At 56.4% G+C, this 12,329-nt stretch overlaps 1 protein-coding gene across 1 annotated transcript in view; it reads left to right on the top strand.

Annotated features, from left to right (window-relative positions):
* The window catches only part of LOC116945004 (LIM homeobox transcription factor 1-beta-like), a 127,961-nt gene that overhangs the window by 80,132 nt on the left and 35,500 nt on the right, over positions 1-12,329 (top strand). The gene's annotated exons all lie outside the window — the stretch shown is intronic.

Here is a 12,329-nt window from a genome sequence, read left to right as displayed (position 1 = left end):
GATATACACAGGCAGGCAGACACAGCGAGAGGGAGATACAGAGAGAGTTAGAGAGAAAGGCAAGAGGGGGAGAGAAAAGGCAAAGCTGAGAATTACCTCTCTCACAGAGATTGGAAGTTAAAGACGTGGACAGATGTAGACGGACTGCAGGAGAGAGACACCGGGAGAGAGACATGGAGAGAGACAGATGAAGAAACAGGGAGAAACAGACTCGGAGACAGACACGGACAGCCTTATGAAGGGAGGCAGACACACACACACATTTCTCCAGGGACTAAGTCAGTCCTTTGGGCAACCACAGATTGACTTGCCCAGAGCGGCATTACTTTTATAGCTTGCTGACATAATGATGGGTTGAAGTAAAAAAAAACAACTCCGACAATAATGATAACTGTCTGTTTCTTAAATGTGAGTTGTATGTTTGCCCTGTCCGCCTGTCAGCCTGGTCTACAATCAGCTGACTAATTATACTTGAGATATAAAGTTTCAAAAAATAGTTTAAATACAGGTGATTTCAAGGACGTTAGGCGGTTGGAGCAAGCAGTCACATTAACGCATGATTTGACAATCATGCGTTTAAATTCAAGAGGGCTTCAGCCGGTGCCTTAAACAGAGCCAGGAGCCTGCGGCACTCCAGACTCATCGCCCGGCCTGACTTGGAGCTCTCGGATCACACCAGGGCTATGCGGGCGGTCGTCGATGGCCTTCCTCGGCATTTAAGGTGGTCCAAGCAGCAGGCCGAGGCTGACCCAGGTGCGTACGATGGAGGCCCATCTCGGGCATCGTGATCTCAGCGGCCGCACGTGGTGCGGCGTCGGGAGGCAGGATCGGGTGGCCTGGCGACGTCCCGTGAGGGACCGTAGCTACACCTGGCCAGGACCTGCGACTGATCGATCGATCGATTGATTGACCGCGTCTCTCTGAGCAAGAGGAAGCCTAAAGCGAGGCTGTTGGTGCGTAGCTTAGCAGTGAACTTTCACCGGGCATGATCCGGAAGGGTGAAATTTACACTCGGCAATCGCGTGAGTGGCAGGAGTGGTGGCGAAGTGAGTTAAATGCACTGCGCTACGAACCCAGCGTCCCGAATTGCCCGTGACACGGATAACTTCAGTAGGTATCTGAGCCACTCCCAGGGTCTCCTCCTCCCCCTCCTCTCCCCCGCCCATTATCACCAAGCCACGATGACCCGCGTGGCGTAGTCCGGCCAAACAACCCCCCACGAACGCCACGGTCTGAGGGAGGCCTCCCACACGCGGCCGTCGATGGACGACGCGACGACGGCACCGTGAGTCAAGACAAATACATCGGCGGCTCGGGCCAAAACAACAAGAATCTTGGCACGGCCGGTGTCGGCGCGAACTTCCCATCGTCGCGAGCGTTCGAGACGGACGCCCCTCATTGTATCCCATCCCGTGCGGTGCCTCAGGCTGGTTCCACGAGCCCCCCCCCCCCCTCCTCCCCCCCCCCCTCAGTGCCCCCAGGACGTTTGCACGCAGCTCCTGGGAAGCGGGCGGTTTCTCACGACCGACGACGCTCCGGGTGGTTGGCCGTGGCGAGCGGAGCGCGCGTCGGAGCCGGCGCGAGGGAAACTCGCCGACGTCAACCAATAAATCCCGAACGAGCGAGCAATCGATCGATTCGTCGACCGGGCGATCAAGCGTGCGGACAATCGATCGATTCATCGAGCAAACGAGCGAACAGTCGAGCGAGCGATTCATCGAGCGAGCGATATTTTTTTCGTCAGCCTCTGTGTTGAGCAACTCACAATTGCCGTTGTACATAGACAGAATATTTCAAATATTTCAAATTCGCCGGCCGCATGGTGTTAATAGCGTCGTTGAAAGCCCGGCACTGTACCGCATGTAAATCTACTCCGCGCATCTGCGTACGTGTGCGTGCGTGTGGGGAGCGGTGGCGCAGCGGTTAGCTAACACCAGTGACAACTATCTAAACCGGTCCTGGGCCTTACGTACCTAGGCCACTCGGGAGACAAAGGTGGCCGGGCGTGGTGCTTGCCACCTATAACCCCTTTGTGTGCCATGCCGGCCTTCGTAGGTGCTCGCTTACAGCGTGTGCCCCGGACAGTCTTATCTATTACAACTTTTAACAGTGCTGTTTGTCGCTGGCTGCTTGACGTTTTGGGCCCCACGTGTAGGGGCCACGGTGGGGCGGGGGGGTGGGGGGGGGGCATGGGGCGAACGGCCGCGACGCGTTTTGTCAGACGAAGAGAAGCCGATTGCGAGGACGCCCGGCCGCGGCTCCGTTCACACAGCGTCTGGGAGGGAAGAAGATCCAGAGAGGAAGTTGAAGTTAGGAGGCCTCCGAACCCTCTCAGGGAATTATCAAGATTGAAAGAAAAACGGGCCAATGGCTTGGCTTTTTTTAATTTTTGTTTCTGCGACAGGGGAGGGAATAAAACGACCTAACGAGTGAGACCCCGCGACACAGCTGCGAGGGCGACAGTTCTGAATAGTCGTGAGTGTCGCGCGTGCGTGCGAGCGAGCACAATCACCCCCCCCCCCTCGTCCTGAAAGCCAACGTTTAGGGAAAACAAATGTTCGCTAAGAGGCATATTCATTCCAGATTATCCTCACCAAAGCCAAATCAATTTTAACGCGTAGGCTTCCCGCGACCAAAATTATTCACAATGAAGGGTTTTATATGGGTTAGATCGCGTTAATATAAATGCGTCGTTAACCCACCACGTTTTGTTTGACGTAAACAAACCTCGCTAATTGGCTGTGCCGGGTGGCGGTGGGTACACGATACAACCCGAAAAAAATCACGACGAAAGCAACATTTTACTTATATACAGCATGTTAGAAATCTACTCTTTGTTTAACTATGAGCTACACTTTGAGCGAGAACCGCATTGAGATTTTAAGTGGGCCCTTGAGCGCCGCCAGGCTTGGGCTCAAACATCGCCGGCCGCTCGTCTCTCTCTTAGCCCAGTCGTGGGAGCGCTCTCGCGAAGGGTCACGAGTTCGCACCCCGGTCAGGGAGCCGGCTCGGTCCCTCCTCCGGCCCCTCCCCTCCTCCGGCCCCTCCCCTCCTCCGGCCCCTCCCCTCCTCCGGACCGCTCCGACCCCCTCGGTTGGCAGAAGAGGCGAGTGCCGCTTTGTGCAACTTCATCAGCGGTTGTCGTCTGGGTAATCTTAGCGCCCGACATCGGAATGTCGAATTTCCAGCCACGATTAAAGTGCGCGCCATCCCACACGTGGTTAAGCGGGGAGCCACTGTGACCGCAATACCATTGTTACGCAATAAGGTAAAGGGGCAGCCTCGCAATTGCTTCCTCGACCCACTTGCTGATGGAAGGGCCTCCTCTAGAGAGAGCTCCACACAGCGCCCCGCTAGAAGGTATTTTGGCGCGCTCTTCCACGCCGGTCAAACGTCTTCGATAGGAGGTGGGAGTAACCCACACGTGATCAACGTCCCGCTGCTGGGTGGACAGAGGCGTTGGCGGGGGAGGAGGAGGAGGTGGTGGGGGGGGGGGGGCGGCGGGTTTCAGAAACCTGTGCCGTTGTTGCAGCTGCCACGCCGGGAGAACGAACCAAAACCGGCGACCTCCCCGTGGCACGTCCGTGGTGTCAACCGTTGATTCGTCAATTGACATTGATTCTTATTCTGAGCGTAAGAATCAATGTGAACTGATAATTTATTGATTCGACAATTGACACTGATTCTTCTGCTCACGATGCATTCGTTTAGTGACGCGCGTGAGATCTTTACACGATGCACGTAAGCGGTTCGTGCAAGCCCTGCGGTCCACTGGAGGTGCTCCCTTGACCGCAGTGGTTAGCGCCCGAATTGTGACGATGAACCCAATCGCGGCGAGTCGTGAAAAGATATTGAAATGAAAATCACATCGCCGTCCCTCGTCCGCCGCAGAGGACGCGTTGATTCGGTGAGTTCGTGAACCGCTCACGGTTGCTACAAGTTGCTAAAAGTTCGAAACAAACTGCAGAAGTTTTTGGTTTCCCCCCCCCCCCCCCCGACTCAAACGGCCCACGTGGCTACAATGGGACGGGCTGTGACCTGTCGATCAGCCGACCCACCGACCCTCTGACCCATCGGCCCTCCAATCTGCCAACCCACTGGCCCATCAACCCACCAATCTACCGGCCGACCAACCCGCCAACCCTCTGACCCACCGGCCCTCCTATCCGCCAACCCACTGGCCCATCAACCGGCCAATCTACCGGCCGACCGACCCGCCGACCCTCCGACCCAGCGGCCCACCGACTGCACAATCGGCCTTCCGCAGCTGCGCTGTGCCGCGCGGCTTAGCGGGCGCCGAGATAAAAGTGGCGTCGATAACGCAAGCCAAGTGTGCGCGCGTGGCCACGCGCAGGATATGAGCAGGAAAGCCGGGCTTAGCGGTGTGGCCGCGTGGCTCACGCGACGCTCGCCACCAGCACGTGGACGACGCTTTGATCGTCCGCTCGCAAATAAGCGGTCGGGAAAAAAAACCGCGTGAGCACCCGCCCCGTGGGTCATACCGCTCGAAATTTGTTTCATCTGCCCCGGGTTTGCCGGTGGGTCATCCACGAGCAACCCACGTGTTTTTAAGTCGCAGCTCTATTATTCTTATCGTTGGGATTTTTTTGTTTGTTTTGTTTGTTATCGGGGGCGTGGGGGTAGGAATTTATTACGATGATTGCATGTATTCGTTAGTGGATTGCGTCAGTGACCGCGGAGATGGAGCAGTGAAATCGGCCCGTCGGGCAGGAGCTTAGATGATGGATTGTTGCTTGGATGGATGAGTGAGTTGCTGTGACCTGCGGTGTGCAGGTGGTTGAACACGATGTCGTGGATGAGTGAGTTGGCGAGTGAATGAGTGAGTTGCTGTGACCTGTGGTGGTGTGATGGTGGTTGAACACGGTGTGGTGGATGAGACGACACAGGCGGTGGAGTAATGACCGATTTGAAGCTCACGGGAACAGTCACCACGCCAGTAGCGATGGAAGAGTGAGAAGGGGGTGAACGAGCGGCTCGAGTGAATCAGTGCGCGCACTTTAATATATTTTATCCGTAGCACCTAGATCAATCTTCATCGATGACCATCAATCATTGTAAGTCCTTTTATATAGATAGGTACATATATAGGGACATACATATTCTCATACTTTGTATGTACTGCACGTAAATAAATTACCCGCTTTGAGAGCAATTCGCACGCTCAGCCTGGTCTGCGTGCGAATCTGTCGGAGGCTTTTCTCAAACCGAGCTCTGGGATTCAGCGAGCCCTGCCGAAAAAAATGTTGGCACCCTTTTACAGTCACGTCGGAGCCTCTCTCTCTCTGTCCCTCTCTCTGTCCCTCTCTCTATCTCTGTCTTTATCTCTCTGTGTCTGTCCCACTCTCTCTGTCCCTCTCTGTCCCTCTCTCTCTGTCCCCCCCTCTCTCTCTGTCCCTCTCTCTGTGTCTGTCCCTCTCTCGCTCTCTGTCCCTCTCTCTGTCCCTCTCTCTCTGTCCCTCTCTCTCTGTCCTCTCTCTCTGTCCCTCTCTCTGTCCCTCTCTCTCTGTCCCTCTCTCTCTGTCCTCTCTCTGTCCCACTCTCTCTCTGTCCCTCTCTCTCTGTCCCTCTCTCTCTCTGGCCCTCCCTCTCTGTCCCACTCGCTCTGTCCCCCCCCCCTCTCTCTGTCCCTCTCTCTGTCCCACTCTCTCTCTGTTCCCCGTCTCTCTCTCTCTGTTTTTTCTCGCTCAGTCCTGCACGGCAGAGCCTCGTGAACCCCCGCGTAGATTTGCCCGGTGACGAGAAGCCACGGTCCGAACACCCGTCGCGTAGCGCGGCGCGTCAGGGCTCTCGGGCCCCATGCTCGCGCGGTGGCGATGGTCGCGCCCCGCGACCGCCCAACGCCTTTGTCAGGACGTGCGCGTTATGGGCGCTCGCGTGCGAGCGACTTCTCAGGCGCTCGCCTCCACAGGCGCTTGCCCACAAAAGTCTGCGAAGCTACACGGGGAATCTTTGTCTGGGTAGGTGTGTGTGTGTGTCTGTGTAAGGTTCACCCCACCCTGCGGGGGGTGACATTTGCATCGGTCGGTTGCTCTGTCTGTCTGTCTGCGTCTCCCTCCCTTGCCCCAGGGAGGCTTCCTTATGGTTGTGTAGGCGTACGTACCCGCACACGCACCTTCACACACACATACACGTGCGTATACGCAGTGACAAAGAATCCCTGTGCAGGCTCGGTAGGCTGCTGGGGCAAGTGCTGTTGGCGAGCGACCGCACCAAGTACGACGCATCTGAGGCTGAGTCGACCTAGGGGAGGCCCAGCGCTGGTTCAGCTTTTCACCACTGATGCTGGCCGTGAGCGGGAACCCGAACTCGCAGACTTCTCAGTGCAGTGCGTTAACCACTTTGCTACCACTCCGCACATACATAGACAGAGACAACCCCCCCCCCCCCCCCCCTGTATAGCCTTTAACAAACTGTTGGGGAAATTGCTGTTAGCGAGCACCTATACACACGTGCATTTACTGTGCATATATATACTCGCATGAACACTGCATGCACACAGACACACCCATCTATAGACTCAGACACTCGTCCACACGCCCATTCCCTCCGAGTCTCCCAAAGATAAAGATCCCCCGTATAAACTTAACAGACCTTTGGGGCAAGTTCCGTCAGCGAGCACCAATGAAGGCCGGCTTTGTCTCCCTAGCGGCGATGTTTACAAACCCCACCAGATACTCACTTCAGGCTGAGTCGACTTAGGGGAGGCCCAGATTTTCGTCATTGGCGTTCCGGGTATGAAACTCTGACCGCTACATTACCGCTCCCCCAGTCCTCCACACACACCTATACAGTACACGCACGGGATGTCCACTTGGCATACTTGAGCTAAGCGAGTAACTTGTTTGCGAACGCCTCTTGAGTTTACCGCTGCACATAACGTGGTTGTTCATGTGCGCGTGCGTATATATAGTGGTGCTCGCAAACAGCACTCGCCCCAACAGTCTGTTAAGGCTATACGGGGGATCGTTGTCTTTGTCTTCATGCTTTTCCCCCACGTTGATATCGGCAACACCGTGCGAAGTATGCAATTCTGTCCGTCACACAGCGGGGCCACGCGGTAACCGCCGTCGAGATTCCCCGATACGATTGCAACCCCAAGGATCGGGATGAGTTGCTGTCAGGGAACTCGCACGCTAGCAAACCGGTGGCGTTGATGAAAAAAAAAAGAAATCGTTGGCCAAAAAACCCAACAAACAAAAATATACCGGCGCTCGAAAAGATTTTCTTCGTTGATTGCATCCCTGCCGGTCATGGTGCTCGCCCCGTCACTCCGCCACCTCCGCGACTAGGACACAGAATGACCGACTCTTGCAAACTGTGTCACGGGGTGGGGGTGGAGGGGGGTGGGTCTTTAAAGTCCACGTCCACAGCTTTGGTATTTTTCCCCGCACTGACTCCTGGGCAACGACGGGAGTCGAACCTTCCCTTCGGCGCACACTGGTTCCGGCGGGGTGGGCTCTTTGACTGTTTAAGGTGGCCAGGTGCATGGTGAAAAAAAGTTTTTTTTTATTTTTTAAATCTTGAAACGTTCGGAATTTCGAACGGACCCGTTGGCCTTCCCGCGTGGCGGTATCGGCGCCTGGCGGTATCGGCGCGTGGCGGTATCGGCGCGTGGCGGCTTCCAATTGCTCAAGTTGATTGAAAACGCCTCTACCGCAAATCTCGATGATCTGGAGCAGGTTTGAATCATCGCGGTTGGCCGTAACTTAGAATATCAAGATGTGAGCTGGCCGAAATAAAAATGCGTGAACTTTGAGAGGATTTGGACATCTGTTCGGTGGAAGCGGGCTGTTTGGGGGTTTTTTCTTTTTTTTGGGAAGATCAGCCGATTGCGGCGATTGACTCGCCAGCCGTGCGTACAAGAGGAAGTTTGAGAAAGCGCTCCGCTTGCTCAAGCCATGATGCATCCGTACAATTTGGAGGAACTTTTTCACCGTCAAGTAACCCCGCGCAAGGTCGCAGGGGGGTTATTCGAGCGTACTTCACCACGCCGGTCAGTTGCGGGTTTGTGAGGGCGGGGGGGGGGGGGGCACTGATGAGGGAGCATAGATGCGCAGTACAATGATGGATGTTCGTGCTCATGAGCAGCACACAGCACAGGAATGTGTCGCGGCGAAGAGGTCACAGAACGCTCAGCCGGCACCCCTGAGGACCTGAGTTCGAATCCGGACAGCTGCCTTCGATTGAACTCTGTCCTTAAGTGTCATGAGTTGATGGTCCAGGCCATGGTCGCAGGTGATTGAACACAAAAATAAGTTGGCTGTGCACTTCGTTTGGCCGAATTTCAGTTCTGAGCATGACAAATATCGGTTGGACTGCCACTCGACGAACCTCGCCTCTCATGTGCAGAGCGAGTTGGGAAAAAGCTCTGCCCACACTGCTGTGCGGGGACCACAGGTCACTCGAAGGGGTCTCAGAAGTAGCTCCATGATGCCCACTCCCGTGGGCCGGTCCCCAGCGCAAAGGGGGAGAGAGACCACCGCCGTCTCGCGTCGCGACGCCGGCGGAAAAAATTCGAGAACAGAATTCCTTTTATTTTTTTGTCGTTTACAAATAACCAACAACAACAACAACAACGCGAATATGCAGACAGTTGCTCGCCACGTCCCGGCAAGGGAACGGCGTTGGTTGCGTGTGAGAGAGAGAGAGAGAGAGCGAGCTCGTTCCGGGGTTTTTTTTTGTTAAAGCTTCAAGCTCTGTGCGGGGAGCTGCTCACACGTTCGGGTGCCGCCCAATGGCAATGTCAGGAGGACCAGGAGTGAAAACCGACACGGGCGTTTATCGGGGACGATGCCGCGCGAGCGCGCGAGCCACGAGCGACCGAATCATTCACAGCAGCGCGACGCCGATCGCCGGGTCGGGTTCTCAGGCTCGCCGGACGCGGGGCCGCGAGGGCCGGCGAGGGCCACGCTATTCGTTCCGCGCGCCTCGTAATGGTTCGGCCGAGTGAACGCGGGCCTCGGCCAGCAAAACGAAAACCACGGGCGAGCATTTTCTCTGAACGCCCCCCCCCCCCCTTCGCATCCAGCGCTGCGGAGGCAGCAGCGAGGGTTGGTGGATCGCGTGCTGACGTTGCCCCAAGTCCCTTGCCGCGTGGGCGTCGAGGAGGTGTCGTCGTACCCTGGCTCGCCAGGAGTGGGCGGTGCAGCAAGTGGACTGATCGCCATCTAGTTTACATCTGTACGGGGATTTTGTGTTTCCCCCGCTCGCGCAAGGCGTTGGGTTTTTCTACGGCTGCTCTGGTTTTCTCCCACGCGGATAAACACTTGATTATTACTACAAACGATTCAAACATTTACCAGGTAAGGCCCCACTGAGCTATGCGGCTCTTTTTCAAGAAGCGAGCTGGCCACACGTGATAGCTCAACGAAGCGGCTTATCACGTGGACATTTATGGCAGCCAAATACTCCGAACCCATGTTCATTCTAAATGTGGAGGGAAACACTGGAGGACGTGGGGAAAAATCCACACGACCACGGGGGAGAAACCCACAACCTCCTGTATATCAGGCGAGGTGGTTAATGTCTCACCACCGTGGCGACCAAATGTGGCAGGTTCCTCCTGAAAGAGAGTCCCACGACTCAGTGTGTAGTTCTTCTGCGTAAATAAGTGGAAAATTAAGCATTGTTGTTGAAAGCATTCTGCCTCTCGCCGGCGTGGCAAACATTCATTGGAAGACGATTCATGGGCGTAGGGGTGGTCCCAACATTCCAAGCCTCGCAAATAGGGCCCCGCAATAATAATAATTAGAAAATATTAAATTTATTTTCTTTGTATGAGAAAAAGTTAGTTTGGGGGTCTCCAGGTGTGGCAACAATCCCCCCCCCCCCCCCATCGATACCCAGAGTAAGAGTTGCTGCAGGTGATTTGTATATGTGTTGTTGAACTTCTTTCGCACCATACGTAGCCAACCTAAACAATAGAAATGAGACAGGGAAAGTCTCGAATTATCACGTGACCACGCCCCCCCCCCCGTCCCTCAATCCGCAATGATTCATCGAACCACCGAGAGTCGGGGGCGAGGGAATTGCTCCACCTCGGCTGTCGGAGGCAGTGGAGGAGGCCGGCGCATGTCTGCCTCCATCCCCCCCCCATACCCCCCCATGAATCGTGGGGCACCGGTTGAGACTGCCGATAGTCACACCTCCCTGGCCCTCGCCTCGCAGTCACGCGTGGCTGCGTGAGAACGGATGCCTCCTCCTCCTGCCGCCGCCGCTGCTGCTGCTGCCCACATTGATAAGCCGACAAACGGACAGCACCGCCATCGTTCCACTCACTCCCTGACTCCCTCTCACCCACCCATCCACCTCCCTCTCACCCACCCATCCACCTCACTCTCACCCACCCATCCACCTCCCTCTCACCCACCCATCCACCTCCCTCTCACCCACCCATCCACCTCCCTCTCACCTACCCATCCACGTCACGCTCACCCACCCATCCACCTCACTCTCACCCACCCATCCACCTCACTCTCACCCACCCATCCACCTCCCTCTCACCCACCCATCCACCTCACTCTCACCCACCCATCCACCTCCCTCTCACCCACCCATCCACCTCACTCTCACCCACCCATCCACCTCACTCTCACCCACCCATCCACCTCCCTCTCACCCACCCATCCACCTCACTCTCACCCACCCATCCACCTCACTCTCACCCACCCATCCACCTCACTCTCACCCACCCATCCATCTCACTCTCACCCACCCATCCACCTCACTCTCACCCACCCATCCACCTCACTCTCACCCACCCATCCACCTCCCTCTCACTCACCCATCCACCTCACTCTCACCCACCCATCCACCTCCCTCTCACCCACCCATCCACCTCCCTCTCACCCACCCATCCACCTCCCTCTCACCCACCCATCCCCCTCCCTCTCACCGCCACAAAGACAAAGATCCCCTCCCCCGTGTAGCCTGCAACAGACTGTTGGGGCAAGTGCTGTTAGCGAGCACCTATGAAGGCCGGCACAAAACACGAGGGGGTGGGTGGGTGGCCAGCACCACGCCCGACCGCCTTTGTCTCCCCAGTGGCGATGTTTGCAGACCGCACCAGATACTCATTTGATGCTGAGTCGACCTGGGTAGAGGCCCAGGACTGCTTCAGATAATCGTCACTGGTGTTGGCCGTGAGCGGGAAATGAGCTTGGGCCATCAGGTTCAGAGAGCACATCACGATAACCACTGCACCACCGCTCCTCTAACCGCCACGCTTCACCCACCCAGAGTCGCCCGCCATGAGAATGCACCGCAAGAGGAGGTCCGGAGGAGGCGTCCTTGAATATTGACGACCGCCACCACCACTACTACCGCTACCGCCACCACCACTACTGCCACCACCATCATCACCACCACCGCAGCCACCACCACTACCACCACTACCGCCACCATCACCACCACCACCGCAGCCACCACCACTACCACCACTTCCGCCACCACCACTACCGCCACCATCACCACCACTACCACCGCCACTACCACCACCACTACCGCCACCACCACCACCACTACCACCGCCACCACCATTGCCACCACCGCTACCGCCACCACCACCGCCGCCACCGCCACTACCGCCACCGCCGCCACCACCACCACCTCCTCCTCCCAATCAATCCCTCTGCTCCCAAGCCTCCGCGTGACATCCTCCCTCCCCCGCCTCCCATCTACCCCCCCCAACTCATCCTCCCACTGATGCCCCCGGGGCACGAACTCCTGGGAAAGAGCGCAGACTCTGCTGTTCACGGGGGCTGCGCAGGACCCCCTGCTGAGATCCCAGCGTGCGTGTGTGTCAGTGTGTGTGTGTCAGTGTGTGTGTGTCAGTGTGTGTGTGTGTGTCAGTGTGTGTGTGTCAGTGTGTGTGTGTCAGTGTGTGTGTGTCAGTGTGTGTGTGTGTCAGTGTGTCAGTGTGTGTGTGTGTCAGTGTGTGTGCGTATGTGTCAGTGTGGGTGTGTCAGTGTGTGTCAGTGTGTGTGTGTGTGTGTTAGTGTGTGTGTGTGTCAGTGTGTGTGTGTCAGTGTGTGTGTGTGTCAGTGTGTGTGTGTCAGTGCGTGCGTGTGTGTCAGTGTGTGTGTGTGTGTGTCAGTGTGTGTGTGTGTGTCAGTGTGTGTGTGTCAGTGTGTGTGTGTCAGTGTGTGTGTGTGTGTCAGTGTGTGTGTGTGTGTCAGTGTGTGTGTCAGTGTGTGTGTGTGTGTCAGTGTGTGTGTCAGTGTGTGTGTGTGTGTCAGTGTGTGTGTGTGTGTCAGTGTGTGTGTGTGTGTGTCAGTGTGTGTCAGTGTGTGTGTGTGTCAGTGAGTGTG

This window comes from Petromyzon marinus, chromosome 22 (genome assembly GCF_048934315.1).
Source record: "Petromyzon marinus isolate PM22_M1 ecotype Great Lakes invasive population chromosome 22, UKy_Petmar_22M1.pri1.0, whole genome shotgun sequence".
Taxonomy (NCBI): domain Eukaryota; kingdom Metazoa; phylum Chordata; class Hyperoartia; order Petromyzontiformes; family Petromyzontidae; genus Petromyzon; species Petromyzon marinus.
Note: the sequence above shows the minus strand (reverse complement) of the source record. Positions and strands in the feature narration are given on the sequence as shown.